The sequence below is a fragment of the Rhineura floridana genome, chromosome 7 (genome assembly GCF_030035675.1).
Source record: "Rhineura floridana isolate rRhiFlo1 chromosome 7, rRhiFlo1.hap2, whole genome shotgun sequence".
NCBI classification, from domain to species: domain Eukaryota; kingdom Metazoa; phylum Chordata; class Lepidosauria; order Squamata; family Rhineuridae; genus Rhineura; species Rhineura floridana.
Genome location: NC_084486.1, coordinates 22705221 through 22720614, shown reverse-complemented (window position 1 = coordinate 22720614; position 15394 = coordinate 22705221). Strand labels below are relative to the sequence as shown.

The following is a 15394-nucleotide window of genomic DNA, read 5'->3' as shown; positions in this document are numbered from 1 at the left end:
TTGTTAAACTTAAACCAGTCTAGCCATCAGCAGGATAGGAGGCTGACTGGAAGCTATTCACGCTGTTTTCAACACCTTGTATGTAATCACAACAGCTGACCTAAGAAGGGCTGACCTAAGAAGGGCTGGATTTACCAACAAGGAGACTAGGTATGTGCTCCTTATATTTTTAGGGGGTCTCAAAATCTCCTAACAACTCTCAGCACCCTTTACAAACTGCAGTCCCCAGGATTCTTTGGGGGAAGCCATGACTAATGAAGTGGTATAATACTGCATTAAATGTAAGGTGCAGATGCAGCCTAAGTCTCAGTCTAATCTACTTCACAGAATTATTGTGAAGATCATGGGATGCTGACACTGCATGACGTCCTTGAAGGAGTGGCAGAGTAAAAACGTATCAGTAACATAAATACACTGCACACTTTGTGTGCCAACCCCACCACCTGACCCCAGGAATGGCAATCCCAGGTACCTCAACCCCCTCACCAAACCCAGATGCCAGCCTGCCTCACAGCCTATGGCAGTTGGTGGTCAGTTGCTCCAGTTAGTCACCTGTACAGAGGCCTCACCCACTTGCTCTGAGCCTTGCCCACCCAGCACCATTGCTCATCACGCTGTAGTTCACAGCACCACCTGTGTCCAAATGAACTGCAGTGTGATGTCTTTTCACATTTTTATGTATATAGGAAGAAATGGATATTTGTAATACACAGTACAGAAAAAAACACTTGCTGATATGGATGGAATTTTGGGGCTCACCAGCTGACATTTTATTTTGCTCAAATTCCTCATATACTGTAATTTTCTGAGGCATGCTGAGATAGCATTCCAGAAAAAAAGTCTTTTTTAACATATCTATATAACCAAGCATAATCTATTGAATGACACAATGTCTAGGTATTCTGGGGAAATAAAATGGGCAGGAGACAGCCGCCGAGAAGACCTCCACTGCGGCTGGAGAAGGTTATCTCCCACCCCTAACTTATGAATGAGTGACGAATGGGACAATGGAAATGAATCTCAGTCAACCATTCAATTGAATGTTTCATTCACTGTGAAATCAATGCATACCCCAGTATTATGAGGTTGTGCTAGGCTTTGCAAGTGCACACTGTTAGTGGCATTCTTCATCTCTTAAAAGTTTACAGCTTTAGCAATTTAACATGAGAGACAGTGGGTGAGTGAATATCATTCCCTACATTGATTAAGGAATTTTTCAAAAGCCACAAAAGAAACACACAGAAGTCAGAGACTTGATGGCAAATCTCTACAATTGGCCAATTGACCAATTTTCCTCTTGTGTTCCATATAAAGAATGGGCATGACACAACCAAAAGAAAGCAATTTTCATTTCCATTTATATCAGTATGAGGAATGTGAGCATCTGCCTGCTTACTCTTCTATTTAAACCAATGGGGCTTAAAAGTGCTTCACTTAGTTGGCTTCCCTGCCCCCCCATAGATGCTGTGTTTGTTGTGTGTGTCCCTTTAAAAAGCAATGTCCTCAACGCATGTTTTGAATGTACCATGAATAACTGGATCCTGAACAATTATTAACACCACCATGTATGTCTTTTAAAAATCTGGAACAGCAGGTGCACTTTTAAAGGCCTATGAATTTCAAGCCACCTGCTACTCAGACTGACTGTTAATTTTTTGTTTATTGTAGCTGGTTAAAGTGAATTAGCACCCTCTGTGGCGCAGAGTAATAAGCGGCGGTAACGCAGCCGAAAGCTCTGCTCACGGCAGGAGTTCGATTCCAACGAAAGGAGGAAGTCGAATCTCCGGTAAAAGGGGTCAAGGTCCACTCAGCCTTCCATCCATCCGTGGTCGGTAAAATGAGTACCCGGCATATGCTGGGGGGTAAAGAAAGGCCGGGGAAGGAACTGGCAATCCCACCCCATATATATGGTCTGCCTAGTAAACGTCGCAAGACGTCACCCTAAGAGTTGGAAACGACTTGCACTACAAGTGCAGGGACATCTTTACCTTTACTTTTTTAAAGTGAATTAGCTATTACTTCAAAACAAAGGCAGAATAGCTGGGTGTTTTGTTCTTTTCTTAACGCACAAAGCATTTTCAGTTTCAATCTTTCTTTTTTTTTAGATTTCAGGAAAAGATCAAAAAGGAAGTGTTAAGGTAGAGTGTACCTCCTCTGAACAATTATGCTTCAATACTGCCCTGCAAACTATTGGTCAAGGTGTGGTAAACTGCTTCATAATTTCACTTATACAGACAGAAAATATCAAATTTAAATAATATTTAACTTGAAACAAATATTTTCAAATTTTAATAGATAGTTCATACTTTATTGCTACATCTTTTTTCAGATTTTGTATGGGATGTATTGGCTACATCTGAGTGCGTACATTTTATTAATGTGAAAGGTATCTTGCAGATGTAGCCACTGTGGTGCCACCCAGATGATATAATTTACATTAATCCAAGCTATGATAGTTCATGGTCAGGGATAATGGGAGCTGCAATCCAGCAACATTTGAAGGGCACCTTGTTGGCTACTCTTGCCTTACTGTTACCAACTTTATTGCAGAGCTTGACCATCCATAAAGCCAGTTTGTGTGGGAAAATGCTTTTCAAACTCACAGACCACTTTCTCACAGACCACTTGAGCATGAAGAAACTGGTCATCACTGCTCTGAAACGTGAAAGCCATCACTATATGAAAGCCATCACAGTACGATGGAAAAAACTTTTGAAGGCATAGAAGTAAAAGTGCTCCAAAGTCCTGATATCCCACACAGGTGAATAAACATTAGGTGAAGAAAGAATATCCTCCAACTTTAGGGTCTTGTGTGTAATTGCGGCACCAATTTGCTAGAAAACCTACCTACATTCAATAAACCATTTTTTGTTTTTGTTTTTCTGAAGTTCCAGCATGTCTGAGGTCAAATATTTGGGGTCATCTGATAATCATGGAATCATGTTAAGATCTTGGATTTTAATTGTTTCTCCTTTCTTTTTCATCATTTCATTCTCATAACACATACACACACATGGCAAAGGCTTCCTATTTCTGGTTATTGGACCAAGGACACTGTTTATAATTGTCCAACCGCAACCACATCATAAATAATGAAGAGCCACCACTTTTTCAAAAGGATTCACTGAGTCCCACTGCTCCAGATTCAGCCCATTAGTAATTACATAAATAAAATCTACATTTAACAAAGCTAGATGACAGTCTTCCAGAATGTCTTTTTTTACAATATTGATTTTAGGTCAATAGTGGAGGAGGAAACCCAAGGGCACAGGTAGTTTATTTAGTCTTGGATGGAGATGGAATAAGGGAGCATAAAAAGGAAAAGTATAGCAGGGCCAAGATCAAATGGGGGAGGGGGAGAGAGAGAAATCACTAAAAGGCATTTTGCGTCATCTCAGATTAAGAATAATGGGAAAAGCTACAGGGAACCAAATCTTTCCTAAAAAACCAAGTGAACTGCCAAGGATATCACTGTCCAAAGAGTCGGTAAAAAATAGACTGCAAGCAACTCTATGTTCATCATAATCAGGAATTTTATTTTACTAGTAATAACTAGTGAGTTACCCTACAACTTAATTCAGAATAGGCTGGGCATAAAAGCTGTTTATTCCACGTCCAAAAAAATCCAATAATACATTTCAAAATTTGTTTTTAACACCCAGGGCCCTTTCCCAAAGGTTAACTTGCAGTGGCTGTAGCAACAGGGAGGCCCCACAGTAGGATATACACTCAGGACAGCATCTTGGGTGCTTAGAAGGAGAGGAAATGTAGTTCCTGGGATTCTTACAGTTACTAAGGAGATCAGAAACAAGGATAATTTCATTTCCCATGGCTCCTGATTCCCTGTTGTACATGCTTTCAACAGCATTCCCAGGCACTGAGAATCATGGGAAAGGTAGTTTCCCTCCCCACTGCTGCAACTGCCAAAACCAGGTAAATATGGGTAAGAAAATAAAAGTGGCAGTAGTGGTGTCTGGACAAACCCATTCCAAACTGAATTCTAAGTGAGGGTATAGGCCTAATTATTCATAGGATTGTAGACCACCCCTTCCCAAGTCTCAAGCTCATCACACAAGTTTGATTGATGATTCAGAGGAACAGGACCACACCCTCCTCATGCCTCCTAACGGTTCGAGAAATCAAGGCATACTTCTTCACAGGGCACATAGTCCAGCTATGGGATGCACTATTATAAGCTGTAGCAATGGCCGCCAACTTGGACAGGGGGATTAGACACATTCAAAGAGAGTAACTTATGATCGCTGTATACACCCTCCAGGATCAGAAGCAGCATGCCCTGCATACCAATTTCTGCAGAACACATGCAGAAAAGGACTATAGCCCACATGTCCTGAATCTGGCTAAATTAGATGGGCCTTTGGTCTGATCCAGTAGGGCTCTTATGTTCATATCAGCATGGTTACTCTTCTCTTGCAGAAAATAGAAGGCCTCCAAGTCAAATCCTGCTACTGCTTAATGATTATTGGCGATTGGACCCTTGTATGATAAGGGAGTCAAAGGTGTACTAAAGAATGATAAGGAGATTGCAGAGAAGCTAAATGATTTTTTTGCATCTGTCTTCACAGTGGAAGATATAGGGCAGATCATAAGAACATAAGAACAGCCTGCTGGATCAGGCCAGTGACCCATCTAGTCCAGCACCCTGTTCTCACAGTGGCCAACCAGGTGCCTGGGGGAAGCCCGCAAGCAGGACCCGAGTGCAAGAACACTCTCCCCTCCTGAGGCTTCCGGCAACTTGTTTTCAGAAGCATGCTGCCTCTGACTAGGGTGGCACAGCACAGCCATCATGGCTAGTAGCCATTGATAGCCCTGTCCTCCATGAATTTGTCTAATCTTCTTTTAAAGCCATCCAAGCTGGTGGCCATTACTGCATCTTGTAGGAGCGAATTCCATAGTTTAACTATGCGCTGAGTAAAGAAGTACTTCCTTTTGTCTGTCCTGAATCTTCCAACATTCAGCTTCTTTGAATGTCCACGAGTTCTAGTATTATGAGAGAGGGAGAAAAACTTTTCTCTATCCACTTTCTCAATGCCATGCATAATTTTATACACTTCTATCATGTCTCCTCTGACCCGCCTTTTCTCTCAACTAAAAAGCCCCAAATGCTGCAACCTTTCCTCGTAAGGGAGTCGCTCCATCCCCTTGATCATTCTGGTTGCCCTCTTCTGAACCTTTTCCAACTCTATAATATCCTTTTTGAGATGAGGCGACCAGAACTGTACACAGTATTCCAAATGCAGCCACACCATAGATTTATACAACAGCGTTATGATATCGGCTGTTCTATTTTCAATACCTTTCCTAATTATCCCTAGCATGGAATTTGCCTTTTTCACAGCTGCCGCACACTGGGTCCACATTTTCATCGTGCTGTCCACTACAACCCCAAGGTCTCTCTCCTGGTCGGTCACCGCCAGTTCAGACCCCATGAGCGTATATGTGAAATGAAGATTTTTTGCTCCAATATGCATAATTTTACACTTGTTTATATTGAATTGCATTTGCCAGTGGCACTGTACAAGGTGAGAATAGGGTAGAAGGCAACTGGACAGACACTCATCTTCAAAGCACCATCACTGCAGCACAGTCTTGCAGATTTCCTAGCCAGCTACAGAATGCCAGCATGTTACTTTCATTGCTCAAATTTAAGCTGATTTTTGTTCACCTCCTCTGCCGCACAAGCACAGCCAGAACAAATTCAAACTCTCATCCTGGCTGGTAGCTAAGACCAGAAAATCCCAGCAGCTTATAGCCACCAAAGGTCATTAAGCAAGCAAACGAGCTAGACAAAACCTAAGAAGATGGTTTCTTCCTCACTTGACAGAGCACAATAGCATCCCTATAATAATATCAAGTAACACTAGAAAGTGACCATTTTAAAGGGCTATTTTATTCCATCATAACTTCCTGCTTTAAAACAGTATAAAAAGAGAAAAAGGTAAATCCAAGATATAAGAAAAATGAAATTGTGTCATTTTACTTTAACAATGGCAACTTTCCTCCTGTGCCACACAGCACCTGGAGGGTTTTTTGCTGGGTCCATAATGTGGGGGGAAACAGTTAACCTCTGTCTGTATATGCTGCAGCCCTGGTCATAATCAGGGTCCCTTCTACTTAAAGTCTTAAAAACAAGCATGCTTCACCAAAATATATTTTTACCTTTAAAGGCCATTTTGTAGGTAGGAAAATAATGAAATTAATTGTCATGCAGTTGCAATCCAATTTGTGACTTCTTACTACCCTTGATTGGAGGGTAGTATGTTTCCTGGAAACCCCTAACAAAATTGCTAATGGGGGGGGGAGTATCCAAAACAAATGCTCTGAAAAATATAACTCTTCTTTCCAATTTAATTATGAAAACTCCTGATATCACTTATTTGAATCTCACTGTGAATTTTTCTCCCTCTTGAAATCCCTTAGCACCTCCCTTCCCTCCCTCCCACCCAGCAACCAGTGAAACGGAAATGGACCCTCAAATGAAACATGAAATGGCACCCCTGACTATTTTGGTCTTGATATTAAAACTCCCAAAGCATTTTAGCAAAGCAGCAAACAAACATAATGGGAAACGGAAGGGAAATTTGGCAACATTTCTTTGTAAGGATTCCATTTCACAGTGGCAGACAGTTGGCATAAGAATCAACTGGCTGAGCTTTATTCTACCATAGCAAGTAAGGTTTGCAAGATTTATACAAGGAATTCAAGTGTAGTATTTAACCCTCCTAGGTTTGTAAGAAAAACATTTCTCAACTGATTTTGGAGTCAAATAGATCAAAATTAAGCCATTTTTTAAAAGAAAAAAAATGAGGCATTTTACAATGACTCCAAGTTACTGTAAAAAACTGAAAATGTAGTAAGGATTATACTATATAATAAAGGGTTACACTATACAAGGATAGTAACTGAGGTTTGTAATGACCCTATGTGTTCATTCCTATGGGAGTCTCAGAGATCCTCTAATATTTATGACTGTTTTTCTTCACTCAAACCACCTGAAGGTATTCGGGTGATACTGAATTATTAACATGTCTTTCTCATAACACAAAATAGCTACCATGGGGGTAGTGTTTCACTCCCCGCATGCATAGAAGGGGCCAGTATCACATTCTTTTTCTCTCTAATGAAAATATGCACATATACATTGGAAAGGTTATTTTCATGTGGGCACATTAAAATAGGCAGTCCAAGAGCCTCTTCATTAAGGCAGTTTTTGCAAAATATTTCAGATCTTGCAAGTTTGCCCAGCCAAAGTGTACATATGATAATTCTGGTCCAAAAGTGTGCAGTGAAATGAATGCTAAAGTTGGCATTTAACTGCTCATAAAACAAGCTTCAAACCATCACCACCATCCAGATATTTGCATGACTGTGGAGTTCTGACTTCTGTTGATGCTTTGTTCCAGGCAGCCTGGCTAAAGACTTGTGCATCATAAAGGTTATCTTCACAAACCAGAAAAAGACTAGGAAATGTATTTTTCTGTGCCTTTGTAAATGAAAGTTTCAATTCCAGAAACACTGTATGGAGAAACTAAATCACTGAAATCCATGTCTTTTAGTTTATGTTGGCTAAGATAAATAGTATGGTTGTAATGCAGGTCATAATTATATTTGTTTAAAACTGCATCCTATGCACACTTACCTGGGAATAGCCCTGTTGGACAGAATAGGACTTACATCTCAGTAAACATGCATAGGACTATGTTTCATTTCTTTAATCATAAACATATTTACTGGGACGGACATCCCACTGAAATCAACGGGGCTTACTTTTAAATAGGGAGGCTGCTTTTGCATCACCGAGAAAGATGAAATTTATCATCAAAAATATGAAACAAATTGCCATAAAATCTGCATATGCTAATTTATGTATATGAACGCACATTTGGATATTATTATTATAATTTCAATAGAAATAACATATTAGCTCACCACAGTGTTAAAGACTGACCGAGCGATTTGTGTGCCTGATCACACAGAGTGGTATTCAATCCTACTCAAAGAAGACCCACTGAAGTCAATATAAATAGTTAACAGGTTTATTAATTTCAGTGGGTTTACTCTGAGTAGGACTCAGTTAAATACGACCCAGAGCATGTCCCGGAAGTAACAGTGGAAGGCCCCTCCCCTCCCTTTTTACGGATCTTTAAACCAGAGTAGGAGCAAACAGCCCTTCAGAGGATGCCTTCAGATAGAGTGCGTCCATTATAAAGTAGAGCATGTGGCCACCCTGCTTTCAAAATGAACATGACTAGAAGCAGGCTGCAGGTTTCTTTGTAATCATTACATGGATTTATCTGCATGCTTGGATTGAAGCCTTTGCCTTAATTCTACAAGGTAATTTAAGGCAAATGTTCAGCCAGCTCATTCCAGAGAACTAAAGCAGTTTATAGGTATTTTAAATAATATTCAAGTATAAACAGATGAAGTCCTACTGAAATCATCCATTGAGAACTAAGGTTGCCTTCTCTGGGTAACCAGTCGTGCCCCTCCATTTGCTGACTCCAGCCTGGACTCTGTTTCTTGCTCACACTAGAGCAGCCTTTCCCAACCAGTGTGTCTCCAGATGTTGTTGGACCACAATTCCCATCTTTCCTGACCATTGGCAATGCTGGCTGAGACTGATGGGAGTTGTGGTCCAACAACATCTGGAGGCACACTGGTTGGGAAAGGCTGCACTAGAGTGTGACCATGAGAGTACAGCATCTAGGGACTGACATTTTTAAAAAGTTATGTGGGTGTAAGTATTCTTTTTATTGCACAATAAGATTCTTTTAAACTTCATTTAAAAATACAAAACAAAGCTTGACAATCTCATCACTATGAATGATTCAAGTGTTCATTCCAGTTCCTATTTTGATTGGCTGAACCCATTAAAGCAATGGTGATTTCTTTAAGAGCCCTGATTAGCCAAGAGATCAAAAAGTATCAAGTCAAAAGGCCAACCAGTTGTATGTTTAATTAAGGCTTAAGATCTTTCAAAAAGACACATCTATAGTGATTCTCTCTCTGCCTACCTCAGCTAAGGACCTGAATTATTAAAAAGAAGAAAAAGGAGATGTATACAAGGCTGCTTGACAGGAGTGACAGAAAGGGAACAAGAGGATGATGGGGTATCTGAAAATATATGCCATGCCAACAAAGCGAGTGAATATAAAGTATGATTGCACAGTCACATGGGATAGACTTAAATGGAAGGGGGAAAACAAAAGAAACTGGTATATAAAGATGCTTGGCCCACACTCACTGACCTAGTTGTTCATGATGGTATCAAAGTGGTTAGAACACTTCCACAATGGACAGAAATGTGATCTTTCATAGACATGCAGGTCAAGACACTCTGATAAATATAAAATGTCAGAAAACCAGACTTTTTTACATCTAACACACAAAATGTCCAATGCATTCTCTTCTCTATGTAAACCATTTTGAGGTCACATGTGATAAAAGTGGTATATAAGCATACTAAATAATATTAAATAAAAATAATAGTGAGAATACTATCAGCACTCTGGCCCATAAAGTTAAACATAATGTGACACAGAATGGAGGGCTCTGTCTTCACATACGTGACTCAACCTCAGATTGGGGAGTGGAGGTGGAATTGCTGTGGCAGCCATGAATGTAATTGTCATGGGCCCCAAAGAGAACATCTGGCAAGATTGGAAGGATGAAGAGTGGGGTACAGATGTTGGGGAGGGGATTGCCTGTACTCATGAAAGGAATGAAGAGAGCACAGAGGGAATGCTTCTGGAAGCCTCCAGGCCTGCTAACAGAATTGCTGAGAAAAGCCCAGAAAATCCTCCTTCACCTGAACCAGCTAGTGAAGAGTCTTCACTGGCACCCATTCCAGATCTAGCCTTGGAGCAGACCCAAAGTTGAAGACAACAATGATGAGGATAGTTTTTCTGAGCCTAAAATTACAGTCTTGCCAAGGTCACGCAGATTAGATAAGAGACACTTGCAGCTAAAAAAAGTGCTCTTTCATAGAGGAAGCCTTAACCTTAAAGCATTTGCTAAAAACAGCCAGAATTAATGCCTAGAATACAAGTTGTCCTTCCCCTCTCTGATATAAAGGTGTTGTTAAGCCTATTTAGAGCTGTTGTGACAATGTCTATTGCCACCTCCACCTTGCCTAAATTTTTCCTGAGATATATCTAGTCTGTTATTGTTTTTGTATCCTCAGATATGCCTAGTTTGCTCCATGTCCTGTATCCTGAATCAAGGCTAGAGTGCAGTTCTGTGTTCCTGTACTAACTTCTGGAATAAAGCTTCACGCAGAAAATTCAATCTCTGAGTCCTGCTTCTTTGTTTGGGAACCCGGACAATAACTCTGCTGTAAATGAGACAAACCACATGTGTACAATGAAAAGATGTGGCAATTCTCGTATATACTTTAAGATTTCGTATACACAGAAAGACTGTGAGAGGAATAGTGCTTTTGGGGATACAAAATGAGGTGCCAGTACTGGAATCTTGATAAAAAGTATTGTGGGTGCCAGCACAAAAGTTAGTTCTGAAGCTAACAAAGAGTTCATCATTCAATAAGCTATTCAATACATCAGGTGACACCATATCAATGGTTGCCAAACATTAATACAGCAGACTTCATGCACATTTGGACCCCAAATGTACATGTGGACCCCAGGTGCACTTTTCATTTTATAATTTACACATAAGTAGACCTACAAGGATGTCATTCCATGGCATTATCACAAATTTTAACCTGCACAACATCGCCAAATTTCAGCCAGTTACCACTTACTATTTTCCTTCTGGAAACAAAAGCCACCTGGGGTCCAAATATACAAAAAAACCTGGGGGAAATTTCTGCCTCAGAAGTACTTTCATTGTGCAGTTTACACATGAGTAGACCTACAGGGTTGTCCTTCCAGAACATTGTCACAAACTGTCACCTGTACAATGTGCCCAAATTTCAGCCAGTTACCACTTACTGTTTTCCTTCTGGAAACAAAAAAACCACTAGAGTTCAAATATGCCCCAGAAACGCACTGGTGCCTGGTGCTGATTACTCTGGGGAAATAACTAATTGACCAAAAGATATATCGAAGGATATAAGATGATGTTTTTTGGCTTTGGTATTGTCAAGCGCACTTGTGCTGACAACACAGACAAAAATGGTATCTGGAGGACAAAGTTACCCCATCCTTCCATTAGCAATCTCATTGGGGTACAAATATACTCCCAAAACGACCAGGGTTTTTTAGGGGAGAAGGTCTGCACCTGATCCAATACTTAGGCTATGCCACTGAATTCCACATTCCTAACCCCATTTTATACTGGAAATTTTCCATTGTTTGGACTAGCCTCATTGCTGAAGCAGGGGGAATATGGCAAACAGATATTTAATCAACTTTCTTACGCTGTTGTCAGCTGTAGGCTTTACAGTCCGTGCTTTCTATTTAATGCTAAATATTATTTTATTTTTCTGTTTTACATTTGCTCTCACTCCTTTTTTTTGTCACTCTTGTATTCCCTTGTAAAAGTTACAGTGAAATTAGATTTTTAAAACCTGCATTGTGATTGCTGATCAATTTAGCTGTCAATGAAAGTAAACATATTAATATGGTATTAGTTAGTAAAGAGCTTTTTATATGTAGCTGCCAGCTTTGTTCACATAATATGAGGGAACAATATAGAATTACAGAGTTGGAAGATAACTCAAAGGTCCTCTAGGCCGACCTACTACCAGTGCAGGAAACCCTCTACTTCAACATCCCTGATAAGTGGCCATTCATCCTCTGCTTGAAATCCTCTAACAAAGGAAACCTTCTGAGGCAGTCTGTTCCTGTGTTGAACAGCTTGCACTGTCAGGAAGTTCTTCCTAATATTTAGTTTAAATCCTATGCGCTGGTTCCCAAGGAGGAGATCGCAACCCCTTTTTCGCTTGGTGCAGTACAGCAGCTAAGTCAAGGTTTGGTGTACTAGGCCATCCTAGCCTGGGATTGTGCTATGGTCTGTTCTCCTTAACTTTGGAAGAACCAATTGGAACAGTTAAGCTTGTCCCTCATTTAAGTGTCAGCTCTTCTATTTAAACAGGGCAGCAACATTCCAAGCAAACGCTGGGCATCTGGGTCTAGCCACCATTTTAGCTTCTCCACATAGTACTAAGTTGGGGCACTTTGAGAAATTAAAATGGTGCTGCTTGGAGAGCAGGTCTGAAAAAAATAAAGAGGGGGCAAGCAAAGTATAAGAGAGCCAGTGTGGTGCAGTGGTTAAGGTGTTGGACTAAGACCTGGGAGACCAGGGTTCGAATTCCCCACACAGCCATGAAGCGCATTGGGTGACCTTGGGCCAGTCACTGCCTCTCAGCCTCATGAAAACCCTATTCATAGGGTCACCATAAGTCGGAATCGACTTGAAGGCAGTACACACACACACACACACACACAAGCAAAGTACTGGATCCTACCAGAGTGAGAGGGTCTTGGCGTCTGCCCAAGGATACCAGGAGCTTACACTGGCTCTCAAACCATTTTTAATTTCTCTCTTTTCAGATTAGTCTTGCGTATTTGAGAAAGGTTTTGTTTTGCACCCTTTCAGAAATTAAAGTCAAACCTCTTTCTGATATCTGCCCATTGTCATAGATCACTGTTACTCATTCCATATGACTCAGCGGTAAAACTGTGAAAAGGGGGGGGTGTTTGTGTGTTTACTAACTATGAACCAAAAGCTGTGAAACATCCCCTCATAACAGTTTCATCACATAATTCTCCAGTGAGTCTTTCAGATCAATCAAGCAAACGGCCAGGTTGATTTCACAGCCCAGAGAATAATACAAAAGTCTCTTGCAAGCTCAAAACATTCTCTAGACAGCTTGGCATAAACTTAGTGCCTCTTGACTAAGGGGGAGTGAATTATCTGTCTTAGTTTTTGGAAACAATTATACAAATCCATAAATCCAATAGAAAATGTATTATGTTTTCCCATATAGAGTGAACAAAGAAAATGCAATCTTAGAGTTGTTTCACACATGCATGCCCATCCATCGTTTAAATGCCTGCAGTATCAAGTATGAAGAATAGCCCATTGCAAATCTTACTATCAGAGACAGATTTTATGTATTTGCCTCACATCACCTTAGCCTTTCAACAAATGATTTTGCACACACTCGGCTTTTAGTCGCAACTGGCTGCTTCACACAGGCACGCTCATAACTTGATGACTGTAGTGTTAGTGATAATTTGCATACATGAATGGGCCACCATAGATCAAACTTTCGCATCACACAAACACAATTTTTTTTTCAACAGAGCCAAATCATGCATCCTGTTGTCAGACATCAAGTGTACAGTCGTCCAGTATAGTGAAATTCAGTGACGGAAGTGCACTGTAAATAAGGCACGTGCACACTGGCTATCTCTTCAACCCCACCAACCTCTGCTCAAATCTATAAATGTCTTGTTTGTGCTAAGATCTCTTTCTTCCCAGTCATCATGCATTTGGCTGTAGCTTGTAAAGTCTTACCGTATCACACAGCATATTGAACAAACTAGGACTGTAATTTTGTTTTAATATGAAAATCTCTTTCTTGTTGCTAAATTTCCACTCTAGAACGGGGCAAAAATCTTCTTCATTTCGAACACTGAAATCTGTTTTATATAGAAGCACTAACCTTGGGCCTGGTTTGAACATAATGGTAAGCCAGACTGCATTAATGTGCTGGCCCCTGGAGAGGATCTCACACCTGCTTTGCTCCATCCTGGGCTTTTTAGGTCAGTGCGGGATGGCAGCTAAGCCATGGTTTAGGGATCATGATTAAGATATCTCCTCCTTAACCACAAGTTGTAACCATAGGACAAACCCTGGCTTCAGGTCACGGTTAAGGAGGAACTCTCTAGTACCAGCACATTCATGCTCAACTATGGTTTAACTTCATGTGGCGTGCAAATACAGGCTTATGATCTCACTAGTTATGTTAATGGGTTTATTTTGCTTCCTTTTAAGAATCTTGTAGGAATGTCTAAGTGGGAATATATTTATGATAATACCTGAGTGGATCATATTCTGTTCAGGTGAAGTGTACATATTTTTGAACTTCACAGAACTTTTCCTCTTTTGCCTTTTCAAAAGGCAGATTTACCAAGTTGGACTACAATGCCCATAATCCCTGACCATTGCCCATACTGGCTAAAGCAGATGGGAGTTGGAGTCCAAGTTCAGAGGGCAGACTAACGAGTTTACCAAGTAGTTAAATGCACATGATGCTTAGCTACCACAATAAATGGCACCAATGTCTTTTTTTGAAGAACGTGTTATAACTTTTCCCATGCAACTTTTTCAAACAAAGGAGTATTTTGTAGGAGTACTTGCAAAACAGAGCTACAGACCTTCAACAGCCTATAAACTACTGATAGATAAATTTGGGCTTATCTCCTCACTTCATTTCATACCTTATGTTAGTGACTTTCATTTTTTAAACACGATCCACATCTCACTACCAGAAGCCAAAGCTATCAAGATTTTCTAGATGTTTGAACTCTTCAAATGTTTCACCTCCTGTACAATTAGCATTTCAGCTTACATATAGCAAATTGTTCTGAAAGCACATTCAAGATCATTGCCCAACGTTCTCATGTATGAAATCTTCATAGAAGGCAAGTGACACCAAATTTCGATAGTCCTTCCTTCCTTCCTTCCTTCCTTCCCCTTTCATTTTCTTTTTCATAACATCGGTTGAGATAAAAGAAATGGTAAGGACAGGACTTGTTCTCCATGTCAGAATGCAATGGGCTCCAAATATCCCCCTATTTAGCAAAGGCAGTCCCTGTTTTTTTCTGATAACTGTCTCTAGTAACATTATATTGCCTGGTGTAGTGGTTAAGGTGTTGGACTATGACCTGGGAGACCAGGATTCGAATCCCCACATAGCCATGAAGCTCACTGGGTGACCTTGGGCCAGTCACTGCCTCTCAGCCTCATGAAAACCCTATTCATAGGGTCACCATAAGCTGGAACCGACTTGAAGGCAGTACATTTACATTTTATTTTTAGAAAAATATTTATAGCCCACATCTCTACCTGAGACAGCTCTTCCTACTTGTCCCTATTTTGGTCTTTTGGTGATGCCTCGTTAAAAATGAGGCATTGTTAAGGTGAAAAATCCAAGGAAACTTGCTACATCCAGTTCCATGATGTTCCTGGTTCAAGCTCAAGAGTCCCTGATGCTTGGAAATCCCAATATTCATTGTAGGGTGGATGCCAGCAGCATGAATGCGCATTTTCAGCAGATCTCATAACACTCTGTGGCAGCCACGCAGGCTAGCAGGGAACTAGTATAAGAAGAACCTCACATATTTGGACTATGACAATGAGAAACAATTAAGGTTGTCAGGCCAAGATCCTGAGAAAACAA

General features: G+C 40.5%; 1 protein-coding gene across 3 annotated transcripts in view; it reads right to left on the bottom strand.

Annotated features, from left to right (window-relative positions):
• The window catches only part of GRID1 (glutamate ionotropic receptor delta type subunit 1), a 1096368-nt gene that overhangs the window by 677622 nt on the left and 403352 nt on the right, over positions 1-15394 (bottom strand). The gene's annotated exons all lie outside the window — the stretch shown is intronic.